Source organism: Anastrepha obliqua, chromosome 6 (assembly GCF_027943255.1).
Source record: "Anastrepha obliqua isolate idAnaObli1 chromosome 6, idAnaObli1_1.0, whole genome shotgun sequence".
In the NCBI taxonomy this organism is placed as follows: Eukaryota; Metazoa; Arthropoda; class Insecta; order Diptera; family Tephritidae; genus Anastrepha; species Anastrepha obliqua.
This window is the reverse complement of record NC_072897.1, coordinates 46272214-46286111: the sequence shown is the minus strand read 5'-3', so window position 1 is coordinate 46286111 and position 13898 is coordinate 46272214. Positions and strand designations below refer to the sequence as shown.

General features: G+C 33.8%; 1 long non-coding RNA gene across 1 annotated transcript; it reads left to right on the top strand.

Annotated features, from left to right (window-relative positions):
* The first annotated feature begins 5851 nt into the window (after positions 1-5851).
* LOC129249917 (uncharacterized) lies at positions 5852-7132 on the top strand. Its single transcript, XR_008582746.1, has 3 exons — positions 5852-6312; positions 6374-6598; positions 7046-7132. It is a non-coding gene; the product is annotated as an uncharacterized LOC129249917 (long non-coding RNA).
* The last annotated feature ends 6766 nt before the right edge of the window (positions 7133-13898 follow it).

Here is a 13898-nt window from a genome sequence, read left to right as displayed (position 1 = left end):
GAAGACAGTTTTTCTTCGTTGCTGTTCAAGTTGTGTGCCTACATTGCTTTTTGTCATCACAAACAGTGTCACATGCAATGTGTGACTTGTTGCTTTGTAATAAGCAAGTCATTTGTGCACCACTTTAGTACCTATGGTATGGTAATTCATTTTCTGTTATAGTACTAGGAAGCGGGGGCAAATAAACCCTGTGCCTGTAAGTGAAAACGGTAATTTGAGCAGCCAGAGACGCAAATAACCTCAGCGTACGTCCAGTATTCTTACAAAAACGGTAGTGATATTTTTTTAAGAATTAGTTGATTTAAATGTGCATTGTTCCTAATATATAAGTAAAATGTACATATATTTAATTTTTGTAACAAACTGAGGAATTAATTTTTAAATAAGAAACTTATAACGTCATTCATAAATGGTATAACTATTATGTTACCATATACATATGTACATAAGTAGGTATGCATTTTAAGGACTCATTTGAAGGTACCCATGTACATATATAGTAGCTGAGGTTAAAGTAATTGTTACAAGAGGGCACACTAAGACCAATAGGTAAAAGTCCATTGTATAACTAGAAAAAGAATAAAGAAGAAGTAGAAAAGTTATAAGAAATTGTAACGTATTTGGTATTTTTCCCCTGGGGCCAAATGTCAAGTACTGGTAAAACAAAGTGAGAACCAAAGTATCATATTTGAATCGTAGATCGCTAAAACAGAAGGTAGAGCATAAGATGATTATTTTTCTCATTTGTCTCGCCACATGGACTTCTATTGGACAGTGCTGTCTGCAACAATTATAGACAGTTATGGCTTGGTTACACTGATGTCTATGACGTCTGTCATTGTGTCAGCTTTATGCATAGGAAAAAAAATTACTTTTCTTCACAAAGTTAGGTTCATGTTTAGTTCGCGATAGAGTTAGAATATTTAATTTAATTTCTTTATTATTAAGTCTATGACTACGTACATAACTTTACGTATGAAAATTGAATATGAAATATGAAATTTTGAGAGAATCATATGAAAGCATTACAATTAGTTAATATCGTTATTTGTAAATATTTGTTTTGAGTTTTATTGTAAAATTGGTGTCGATTTACTGTATTGACATAGCGGAAAATTTCGGAAAACATTTGAAAATAAAGAAACTTTGTGGGTCGTTTTTTTACGAAACTAATCTTTTTAAGGAAGCAGGATGGATGGATTCAAAGAGATTAGAGTAAAAGGATAGATACCCTCAGTTATTATTATCACGATCTTCCTGAAGAGGAACATTTTATAGAGCGTTAATATATCTGGGAGCTAAAAGAATGAATGCAAATATCTAAAGAAAAGGAAAGAGCTAGGGATATGATATTGAACCTAAAGTGTCGATATAGTAGTCAATTAAAGTAATACTCTAACGAATTTAGGTGCTATTCATACCGAAATAACTAGTAGTCAAAATTATCAATAAAATATTAACTCTAGTTCTCTAGCTACTGCTTTTCGTTCTAGTCCGAAGTCGCGGTTTCAAATCCCGGCTTTTGCAAACCTCGGAAAGTACATTATTCTTCACTCTAAGGAACTAGTCATTCGAAGTTGACGAAAACTTAAGGTAAATTCTTATTGTGCCAAGTGCAAGGCATTCAGTATACAATTATTTGATGTTGATTAAATACTGGAAGTCGTGAAAATATTTAAATTTTTTTTTAATAAGCCGTTCCGGTGGCATATAATGACCTGGGTCGCCAGATCTTACCCCTATGAATTTTTTCTGTTGTTCTTTCTTTTTTTTCTTATTTCTAGAAAAGGTTTTATAGGTCTAAAAAACAGACCTCACTTAAAAACCCTATTATGTATTCACCTTAAAAATAAGTAAATAATGATATATATATTTTTGCTTATAATAAGCGATCGACGGAAATGATTACACGTTTGAATATCTTTCAGGATGTATGAATAATAAATTGGAAACGTTAATATACCTGTGATTTTTAAATAATCTAAACATAAAACTATACTTAAATTTTTTATTCTATGTAAGTTTAGACGTTATGGCAGTTACTGCAAGGCAGAGTAATGGAACGAACTAAAGTGACGTGCTGTACTGTTGTACATACGGTAGTAGTTATCTGTTTTACTCTACCATAAATAAGCATATATCACACATATTAATTCTAAAGCACGTTTAACTTTAAACAATCGCCCGAGTATACTTAGTATGACCTGAATTTCTTAATAAGCTTTTAATTAGGTGGATTTAAAACTGCAAATGCATATTCAGGAATATAGAGGTTAAAATATGTATATTTTATATTTCATATTTTGTTTGTTATTTTTAAATGCTTATTATAAAATGAAATTTAATTATTTGCTAACCTCCACCACCAGCATCATTGGTGTCTTGCTTTCGCTTCCGTTTTTTCCCCCGGGACGTATTCGTGCGGGAGCTCCAATCTGGATACATTTGCATGTGCAATTGACGCTCCCTTCTAGCTAATTCATAATATTTGGCTTGCTCTTCACGACCTAATGCGTGCCACTATTATTTTGATCATCATTTTAATATTATTGTAATTATTTTTGTTTAATTATTAATATCATTTATTCGAGTGTAGTATTGGTGCGAAATGCAATTAATTTGAATAAAGATAATTGCAGATGCCATATAAATATATAAATAAAGAAAAAGAAATAGTTTGTTAATAAAAAGCAAATCATAAACGTTTTATAGACGTAATTGATATTGTTTTTGCTTTTGCTTTCTTTTTTATTTCATATTTAGTGCTTTTAATACTTTGACTTTTCCAACTTAAATTTTTTTTTCAAAAGGCGGGAGGAATTCCCAAAAACTGAATCGAAATACATTCATACACATTTATATGTATATATTTTTCTCTATGCTAGTATATGCTGTGAGTCAATTTAACTTGTAACTTGTTTTAGCTTCTCTGTCTAATGTCCGTTAGTTTTATAATTTATGAATAATTACGTCCTCTACAACATTATGACTAATGATATTCAAAATGAGTTTGAAGCCCAGCACCAAAAACTTAGTGCGGAAAACGCCGATTTCAGGCCTATCGCATACAAATAGTTCGCTTGTGGAGTTTTGAAACGTTTGCCAGCACTTGCTATAGTATCATTCGGATTTTTTTCTTATTTCAATTCAGTCTTAATGCTAGATTTTTTAAAATATTCTTTGCCGTCATTATAAAAATTGCCATCACAACTAATCAGAATAAAAATTACGTCAATTACGAGTTTTGGTTTTGAAAGATTTATATTGAATATTTTACATTGATTTAATAGTTTGTAAGATCAGAGACAGGTTACTTAGTTAAGCAAGTTATAGTAGAATTGTAAAGTACATACGAGGTGTGTTCAAAACATAAGGTGAAGGTTTCAAATTTCGCGGGTAACGTACGTTCGACTTTCGATTATTATTATTTTTTATTTTGGTACACTCGTCTTGAAGATTTGTTCACGGTTTTTGTGAGAGGCGTAAATAAGATATGTGCTTTGTGTGTACGGCGATTTTCTGCTATAGACTCTTGGCTCTCCTGAACTCTTCCATTGGGGCGATTGGGCTTTGTTTTCGATGTCATAACCAATATGCCCATGATTCACCACCAATTAAGACTAAGATTAAGAATATTAAGCAAATCTGGATCATCGTTGACGTCATTCAACAATTCCTGAGCGATGCTCATGCGACGTTGTTTTTGGTCAAAATTCAACTATTTTGGAACGAACTTCGCTGCAACACGCTTCATGTCCAAAATTTCTGAAAAGATTGTATGGCATGAGGTAATCGATTAGACGATTCTCCATAACAATTTTCTTCACTTTCTCAACATTTTCATCGGTTCTTGATGTGCTGCGGCGTCCAGAGCGAGCGTGGTCATTCACATCTTCTCGAGCTTCTGGAAAAAGCTCGTACCACTTGTAAACATTTTTTTTTTTTACTTAGAATACTCTCACCGTATGTCAATAATAATCGAAAGTCGAACGTACGTAGCCCGCGAAATTTTAAACTTTCAACTTATTTTTTGAACACGCCTCGTAGACTAGCGCCTGATGTGCCGCCACCAGTTATACATAAGTTATGCAACAATGAGTTTTATACGGTGTGAAGTTCCGTAAAAACGAGACACAGCTACACGTATGGTTTTCACTGATTATAATTGGCTAAGTGAAACAGTCTATGTACCAAGGGATTTCAAGAGGAGGTATGATTAAAAATTTTTGCGAAAGATGTTAAAAGGGGCTTAGTTTCTTCATCGTGTCAGTTGAACGAAGGCATCAAGAAAGAACACGCGGATGAGTTTAAAAAGTCCGTCAAAATACCGCGTGGTCAAATACCTTCTGATGTGAATATTTAATGTTAGCCTCTCCATTTACTAATTTTGTAAATCAAGGATCATATTGAATATTTTTATCCACTTGTTGAACACATTTGATTAATCAAATATATCACAATATACACATATGTACAGAGTGACTTATTTCTACAAACACGCACTCCCAAATATAACTAACTTGGCATTTTCCCCCCTCAAAAGGCACGAAATGAATTCCTACGCGCGAGCAATAGTTCGTATTGTCCGTAATCAAGCACTTGTTTCCCCTGCATCGGTAAAGGCCTGTTTTTGCATACTTCGCACAAACTGTCAGATAAAAATCTGTTGAGTGCATTTTGTATGTGTCAGATTACCCGGATATTAGTACAACTTAGGAAAGCTGAGCAGACTGTTGAATTAAGATTTTGTTTTGAGATTTAGTTAACTGACATTTCAAATAAAGTGATATCAATAGCAATATTTTTACAGATTTGTATGAAAAGTATATTAATATATAATATTATATTAATTAATATAAGAATATTGTAAGTATAATATGATTATAATTTTAAGAAAAATACATCATATATGTATATGATTGTATGCGACGCATTATCAGCCTTAAGTTTTCGTAAGTTGTGCGAAGTACGCACAATCAGACCTTACGTTTCTGCAAAAAATTCATGGAGACTAGTTTTCTAATGTAGCAGCAAAATTAGTTTGCGACTTAAAACATTGACTGAGTAATAACCAGGGTTAGGATCTTAAGGCATTTGCCTATTTTGTCTGCGTGATCCTATCTGTTAACGAAATCAAGAATTATGCGTTTGATATCTTTTTTATACAAAATATAAATTTTTATTTTGCCTTTTTTGTGCCTCTTTTGATTTTATTGCCTTTTTCCGCCTTTTCTAGGTGCTTTGCCTTTTTCTTGCCTTTTTATATTTAAAGCCTGACAAAGTACCTTGGATTTGGCACAGCTTTTTTGTTTTACAACACTGCTCTCTACTCATCAGCTGATTTCTATTTCTTCTTCAGCTTGCGATATGATTAGTTTCTTTTTTTTTGTAGATAAAACTTAACATTTTCAAATTCGTGCGTTAATTTTCTTTGTGAATTCTGTGAAAATCCGCGGCTATATAAAAGAATTTGGGGAAGACATACTTTCGACTGACGGAAAGATTCTCATTTGTTCATGCTGTGGAATAAAAGTAAATCACGACAAAAAACATCATATTCAACAACATCTTCAAACGGAAAAACATGAAAAAGCGGCGACACTGAAACTGGCTCCGAAGGCACAATCTATAACTTCATTTTTAAATAATGCCACATCAAACGAGTTTTTCAGAGATCTCACCAAAATGATGGTAGCCTGCGATATACCTTTAATAAAAGCCAATCATAAAGAGTTCAGATCGTTTATGGAAAAATATGTCCAGAAAAAAGTTGTTGATCAATCGACTATGCGGAAGCACTGTTTAAAAGAAATTTATTAAAATGTTTTGGAAGAAATACCGTCACATAGTGGAAACGGCAGAATTTTTGTGTCAATTGATGAGACTACGGACAAAGCAGGCAGATTCGTTTGCAATGTCATTGTCGGTCCTTTACGGCAAGGTGGCCGATGCTTTCTTCTAACATCGGAAGTAATACAAACGGTAAACGCTTCGGAAATTGCTAAACTCTTTGATGATGCCTTAAAAATTCTATGGCCAGAAGAAGTAAAACGGGATAAAGTACTGATATTTGTTACAGACGCTGCACCATATATGAAACAAAGCGTAGTTGGGATTCAAGTCTTTTATCCACGAATGATTCATATTACATGTGTTGCGCACGGAGTTCACAGAGTATGTGAAAAACTGCGAAGCCAGTATGCAGAAGTTGATTCCTTAGTTGCAAATATGAAGAAACTATTTTCAAAAAGTCCAACAAGAATTCGATTCTTTCAAGAAAAGCAACCAGATCTACCTCTACCACCTCAACCAGTAAATTTTTTTTTTAAATCCATGTATGTATAAATGATTAAAAAATTTGGTATTTTTAAAGGTCTTGACACGCTGGGGAACTTGGTTGGAGGCAATATCATATATGCCAAAAATTTTAACGGAATCAAAGATATTGTTGATGGTCTCAATGACGATGCGGCTTGCGTTATTTTTGCAAAGAAATTGTTTGCAAACAAGGGAATTCGAGAGGACTTGGCTTATATTCAGGCTAACTTTGGGTTTATAGTAGGCGAGAGAAATTCATTCAAAATTCTTCAGAAAAGAGGTTACTTTTACACCTAAACATATTAACATAAATACTTTTATATACTAGCTCAATCCGCTATTAACTTGTTCATCATGAAATCATCCTCATAAAATCGTTTTAATTTCAATATTTTCAAGTGCAGAAAAAACTTGTATTTCAGAACGGTTTTAAATGACTTAAAAGTTGGATTTTAGAATGTAGATTTATACCGATTTTCTACTTTTAATATTGAAATTAAAACGAAATTACATAACGACCGTTTTCACCATCTTCAGTTAACGCTAACTGGCACTATATTTGACAGAAATCGTTCGGTCATCTGTCAGATAAGGTGCCAGTTAGCGTTAACTGAAGATGGTGAAAACGGCACTAATAAATATTGAGTTGAAAAATGCACGGTCTACGAATTAGTAGTGGATTAGGCTAGTATATACTAAGATTTGTAATTTAATAATTAATATTTAGGCGAGCCAATAAATAATGTATTGGATGCACTGCAGAATGTAGAAAACAATTTAAAACAGGCCAGAGGGCCAGTACCTACAACAATATTTCAAAAATTTACCATGGTATGTATTTCAAGCTAATCAAGGTCTGGAAGTGATACTATAAAAAAAATTGGTAGCATGGCCAGAAAATATAAACACAAACGAGGTGGAGTTTTTGAATTAGGCACCATTAGTCTCTGTAGATGTCGAGAGGAGCTTTAGTTCATTCAAATCAATGATTCGTGATAATCGCATGAGGTTATTACCCGAAATTTTTAAAATGCACTTAGTGGCACTGTGCTACTATGATAGCAAGGGCGAAAAATCATAGTTAACCTCTGTATATATTTTTAAATATATTTAACTGTACGTAAAAGTGTGTACATATTTAAAAAAATTGAAAACTAAATGCCTTTTTTTTTTGCCTTTTTTGAAAACTCATTTTGCCTATTTTCAAATGTTTGCTGCCTTTAAATCCTAACTCTGGTAATAACATACAGTCACAATCACTTAAATCAAGGAACACACAGGAAAGGCAAATCGTCGCGTCGAGTTGTAAAGTGACCAATGATGTCTTTGATCGTATACATACCATAAAAATAATTCGAAACGAAGCAAGAGTCGGGTTGTTTTGGCTTCGCTTAAAACTGAGCGAGCATGCGGAAAACGTGCATGCATTTGTATGTATGTACTCGCAAACGTAGCTTACATGTGTGTACAAGCATACATTTTTTCTTTAGCATATTCCCTTACTTTAGTATATTAGCTTTACGAATATGTTTATTTCCTAATTTCTTTTTTTTTGTAAGATTTTTTATATAAAATATTTTATAGATATTTTATTTTTACATTTATGTCGCAGATAATTTCATACTTATGTTAATATTTGTTTACAGAGGCACCGGCGTGCTACAGTAAAAAAGAAAAATACGATTTATTGAATTCGCGAAGTTGACAATTTTAGAGTGGTGGTCAGTGATTTCTTCAATTTTAACCCACCCCTTTGCTCTATGCAATAAATTTAGTGCTTTTTATTCCCAAAATTTTTCAACTTTTTTTAACTTGAAGCTACCAAAATTGTAAGTTAAAAAATAAATGTTTATAATTAAAAAAAGGCTAAAAAATGTCACCCTGAGAAGATTTTAGAGCCATTGGAAACTTGTTGATTCTTATAAAATTTAATGTTTTGAAAGTGCAAATTTAATTTTTTCTCCTTTTAAGGTTATATTATAAGTTTTAAAAAGCCTCTCAAATTTGTGGCAGCCGCCGAATGGGTTGGTGCGTGAGTACGATGATCTCATTCTCCTATTTGTGCTGTGCGTCTTGATATTGTTCCACAAACGTTGGGACCTACAGTTTCAAGCCGACTCCGAGCCGTAGATATTTTTTATGAGGAGCTTTTTCATGGCAGGGATACACTCGGAGGTTTGCCATTGCCTGCCGAGGGGCGACCGCTATTAGAAACGCCTTTTCTTAATTTTGGTGTTTTACCGAGATTCGAACCTACGTTCTCTCTGAATTCCGAATGGTAGTCACGCACCAATCCATTCGGCTACGGCGGCCACCGAGAGAATTACACGGGTACAAAAAATGTTTTTTAAATATGCTCTAAGATCTTCAACATTTTCTGACACTTATCCCTTTGCGACCCTTATCCCTTGGAGCAGAAGGCCGATTCATCGCTTTCTTCTGTGTTTAATTTAATTCAAGGTCACAACGAATTAATATTCTTATTCCGGCGGGAACTTTACGAAGCTCTTACCTCTTTTATCTATTCAGATATTCAAAACGAATTTCGAGTCCAATGCACTTATTGCTTGGACTATACGCGATTTAAAGTGATCTAGTATTCATATCAATTTATTTCTTACATGATTTAATGCGCCAATATAACTGTATTTTGTTAGTCGTAATTGTATATTTTAGTTTTATTTCGAGACTTTTAGCTCTGTCTCCAAGTTTACGTTCATTAAAATGATTCTTGCCTTGTTAGTTGAGACAGCGTTTCTCTACGGCACTCTTAATGAGGACATTTATATTCATCAACCTACTGGTTACGAAGATGGAACTGACAAGGTATGTAAGTTGAACAAAGGTCTTTACGGTTTAAATCAGTCTGAGAGATGTTGTTTTCAGAAATTTACACAGATGCTGGAAATTTGGAACCTAAAAGTCAGTGCAGAGTATCCTTGCATTTTTATCGGTACTTTCAACATTGTAAAACTAATTTTTGCAATTTGTATTGACGATGGCATCATGGCAGCACATTAAGCAGAAGCACATTACCATTTTCACGACCCCGTTTTTGGGACTTTATTCAACAATCCCCCTTCTGACACCAACTGTTACGAATTTTCTTACGTTAAAATTCAAATAAATCTCTGAGTTCGATCTCTGGATTGTCGAATGTGCTTAAAAACTAACGTAATTTTTAGATCTGGCAGCTCGTATCTTCTGGAGAGTTCTGTTGTAGCAGCAGCTTACTAGTCACCTGTCGTCTTCGTGCAAAGCGTGCAATGCCTCTTTATCTGCTGTACCCATCAAGGCTAATTCATATTTGATGTGCTCAAAAGACAATAGTCTTACATACTATACATACTGTAACATGAATAAATAATAAAAAGTAATATATTACATTTGTGCGTACATACGAATGTTTGGTACATATGAACGTACACGTATGTACGCTTGCTCAAAAATGTTGTTCCAAATGTTGGAATACTTCAGAAAGAAAAATGTTTAATCTTCTTCTTAGTCTTAATTTCATCGACAATGTTAAAGCTATGAAAAACAAATCTGATTTTCAGGTTCAGCCTACTCTAGTCCATAAATATATATATATGTATATATGTTTTCCTTATTAATTCCTTGTGGAGCATATGGCGTCTAAAGGAACACAGTTCATAAAGGAACACATTTTTAGCAAAATCCATCAATTTTTCTATCTTTACCCACTTTTGGTAGGAATCCGCAGCATTATGCGTCGTTTACTTTTTGTGTATACGAGCAAATACAGTGACCGACAAAAGTCTACATACACCCTCCATTTCCACTGGATTGAAAGTTCAAAAACTTTACTGAAAAATGTGTTTACACAGTTTTATTTGAAAGCTTTTTCTAATCATTATAAACTTAAGAGAGTCCATACATTAACATAAAATAGCAAAGCTATGGGAACAAAACCTAAAACCAACGTTGACAAAAGTCTACATACAGTACACAAATATCTTACTCCAGTGTGAAAAACTTCACTTAACTCTAAGTAATATTGCTTCTTAGTATTTAGTTGGTCCACCATTAGCATCAATTACTGCTTGAAGCCGTCGTGGCATCGAGGTGACTTAATTCGTTAACTCTGCAGAAATTATATTGGTCCAAGCTTCTATTAGTCGTTCTTTGAGTACTGAAGTGCTTGAAATCGGATTTTTTCTAATTTTTCGATCTAAACTTTCCCAGACATATTCAATAATATTCAAATCTGGGCTTTGCGGCGGTGTATTTATTTGCCTTGGAGCATGGTAAAGCAGCCAATCCTTCACAATGTGTGCTGTGTGCATTGGATCGCTATCCTGTTGAAAGACCCAACCTGGACCAAGCTCCAAATCATCCACCAAAGATTTCAGATGGACTTCCAATAGTGATTTCTATTTATAACGATCCATATTATCTAGAATAAATACTAATTTTCTAACTCCAGATGCAGCAACAGCTCCCCAAACCATTACATTGCCGCCACCATGCTTCACTGTTGGTACTAAATTCTTATAGTGTATTTTTTTGCTCCACACTTTTACTTTTCCATCGCTACCGAATATATTAAACTTCCACTCATATGTAAACAAAACTTTTTGTTAAAAATCCATCCCTGTGTGTTTTGGCGAACTTCAGGCGAAGTTTACGGGTTTTTTCAGAAATAAGAGGCTTTTTTTGTGGTGTTATACCATGAAAGCCGTTTTTGTTCAGAGCTCTTTGAATTGGTCTTGGATGAACACACTTGTTGGATGAGCTTGCTATATCCTCGGCCAATTTCGGAGCAGAAGATTTTTGAAATTTCGCCATATGATTTTTTTTCTTTCCTGAGCTGAATAACTAAATTTCTAACATCAACTGATATTTCTTTTCGAGGAGCCATTGTAGATGCTTAAGTATTAAAATTGCAACTAAAATCAATATTAGCAAGGCAACAAACATGAGAAAAGGAAAGAAATAGACAAACGGTATTTTACCGTTATCACAACTTATGATGTTAGAGTACAAGCTAGGAAACCGCTTCGGTATGTGCACTTTTGTCAACGCTGTTTTTGTGTTTTTTTAGCATAACTGTGTTGTTTTATGTTAAAGAATGGATTTGTTTTAGTTAAGTTGATTAGAAAAAGATTTCAAATGAAATGGCATAAACACATTTTTAAGCAAAGTGTTTGTACTTTGTAAACAACGAAAGGCCCCTCTCTTTTGTATGTATGTATATTTCTGTCGGGCACTGATCGTTGCTCACATTTACAACTAGTCGCTTTTCCTCTTATTTTCATACTTCAAACTTCCCAGAAATGAGTCACACAACATGCTTGAGTGACTTTGAGTAACTGTGCCGAAAAAAATTGTTTTGAAGCCTAACAAACAAAATTGCATTTAACAATCGGAAACATAATTGTAGAGAACCTAATGCAGACGAGATAGTGCGTACTTTGGTGTGGTGGTAATTTTGGCCCATTTTTCTCAAAAAGTCCATTTTCTGGAAAGTACATTAAGGTAGTGAATGAAAAGGCTTATCAAACCACAAAGCCGTTCAAACAGTCGATTGTTTGCAAACTCAGTTCGATAATCGAGCTATCATCAATAATAGCAATGAGCTGGCCCCGGCACCAAAATTTAGCACCCGATAGGTCTGGCAATCCATAAACCTTAGGGCCTAGGTTAATATTCTACGAGTTGTTCGTGAGGTAATTCTAAAAAACTTTTAAAAAGGTCTAGCAGGCTTAAAATACCACCTGACCACCATTTAATAAAAGTATTGCATGACACACCGAAAATTGATTTTGGTTAATTTTACTTTATTTAAAAAAATTAAATTTTTTTATGGGCCACCCTAAACATAAAAAATTTACTTTTTCTATAAAAGATTCTGCGAACGTCAAAAAGGGTTTTAGGTTTTGTTTAGAACGATTGATACTTCGAAAGACAATTGACGTGAACCGATTTGGCTCATATTTAAAGAATATGTTAACCACGGGAAAATATATTGTTTTTTGCCAAAAACTCTTTACCCAGTGTAGGCGGAGTTCAAGTTCCCAATTCAAAGACGCGTGCTGCGAGTACACAAACTAAAACAAGAGCAAAAGTAAGCGAATGCAGTGGAAACTGCCAGACGAAATTATATATACTATATGTATACACTTTGTTGCCATGGCGTCAACGGCAAAACAACTGCATTTGGAAGTATTGTTACAATTCGTGCTTTCACAATTTAATACCGGTACTTCATTTTTATTAGTTTTTTTCTTAGAAACCACAAATCTTAAAATCACAATATTACATAACATCCAATCAATAATTCGTACCAATAACGTATTTTGCTCCTCTATGCTCCTATGCAGAGGGTCTTATGACGCACAAAATAGCAAAATCCACCACTAAAAAAAAAGTTTTTATTTCTCAGATCAATTATTTTGTCTGTTTTCATGAATATGAAATATTATATGTATCTCGTTTTATTAAAAAAAAAATACTCATAAGAACATACTTGAAAACTTCCCTTATATAACTTATATCTTATAATTATTCAAATAACCTTTTTTTTTTGACTGTAAGGAATAACATAAAAATGCTCGCTACAAATAAAAGGAGAAGCCCGGTTAAACATTTAAAAAAGGATGTACATATGTATGTATAATTGATGCTTTTATCTTCCTTCCTAAAGTTTTTTGTGAGGCTTGTAATTTACGATGCGTAGGTCACCGAAACAACTTGTTATGGTTTATGAAATGTTACAAAAAACAAAAAAACACTCACACTGTATGCATACAAGTATTTACATACTTTGCATGCACATACAGTACGCCCTACAAAAGTAGGACAAACTATGCTTATCCTACATTCACGCTAATAAACGTTCCATATGCACATTCAGTCTGTGTCAGAAGAAAAGAATCGTTTTTTTTGTAACTTCAAGATATATTTCGTTCTGCTTTTTGCTGCACAATAGTCTCACTCAAGGACTATGACGTCAGTGCTAACTCAGGTTAGTGTCATTCAAAACTTTCCCGTAAACGCAACCAAACGAAAGGGCGGAAATTATCGGCTGCAAAAGTAATTAATAAATCAAAATGGTTTGTTGTGATATGGAATCGGCGGTATAAGGTGTACAAAAATGTTGATGACTTTTCCGAGCGCGGCTTGAAGCGAGTGACGACAAAAAAGCAGGATAAAGTGATCTCCCTTTTTTTAAGCGAAGTGCACAGGTTCGAGACCTCAGGCACTAAATACCAATAGATACATAGAAAAAATTTTTTCTAATAGCGGACTTTCCTCGGCAGACAATAGCAAACCACATATGGAACAACATCAAGACGCACACCACAAATAAGAGGAGGTGCTCATCCAAGCACCCAAAAATGGTGCGCAAATTATATGTACTTATACATATATAATATATTAATACATATATAATGTACATATATAATATATTAATAGTGAGGGGGTACTCAGATTTGAGCCTGACAAGAGGCCGATAGTGAAATGTTAAAGATACTTCTCTGCGCTGTTTGAAAATATAAGGGCAGTCCACAATGAGTAAAGCCATGTCAAGTGATCCTCGAAAATTTCACTAAGTC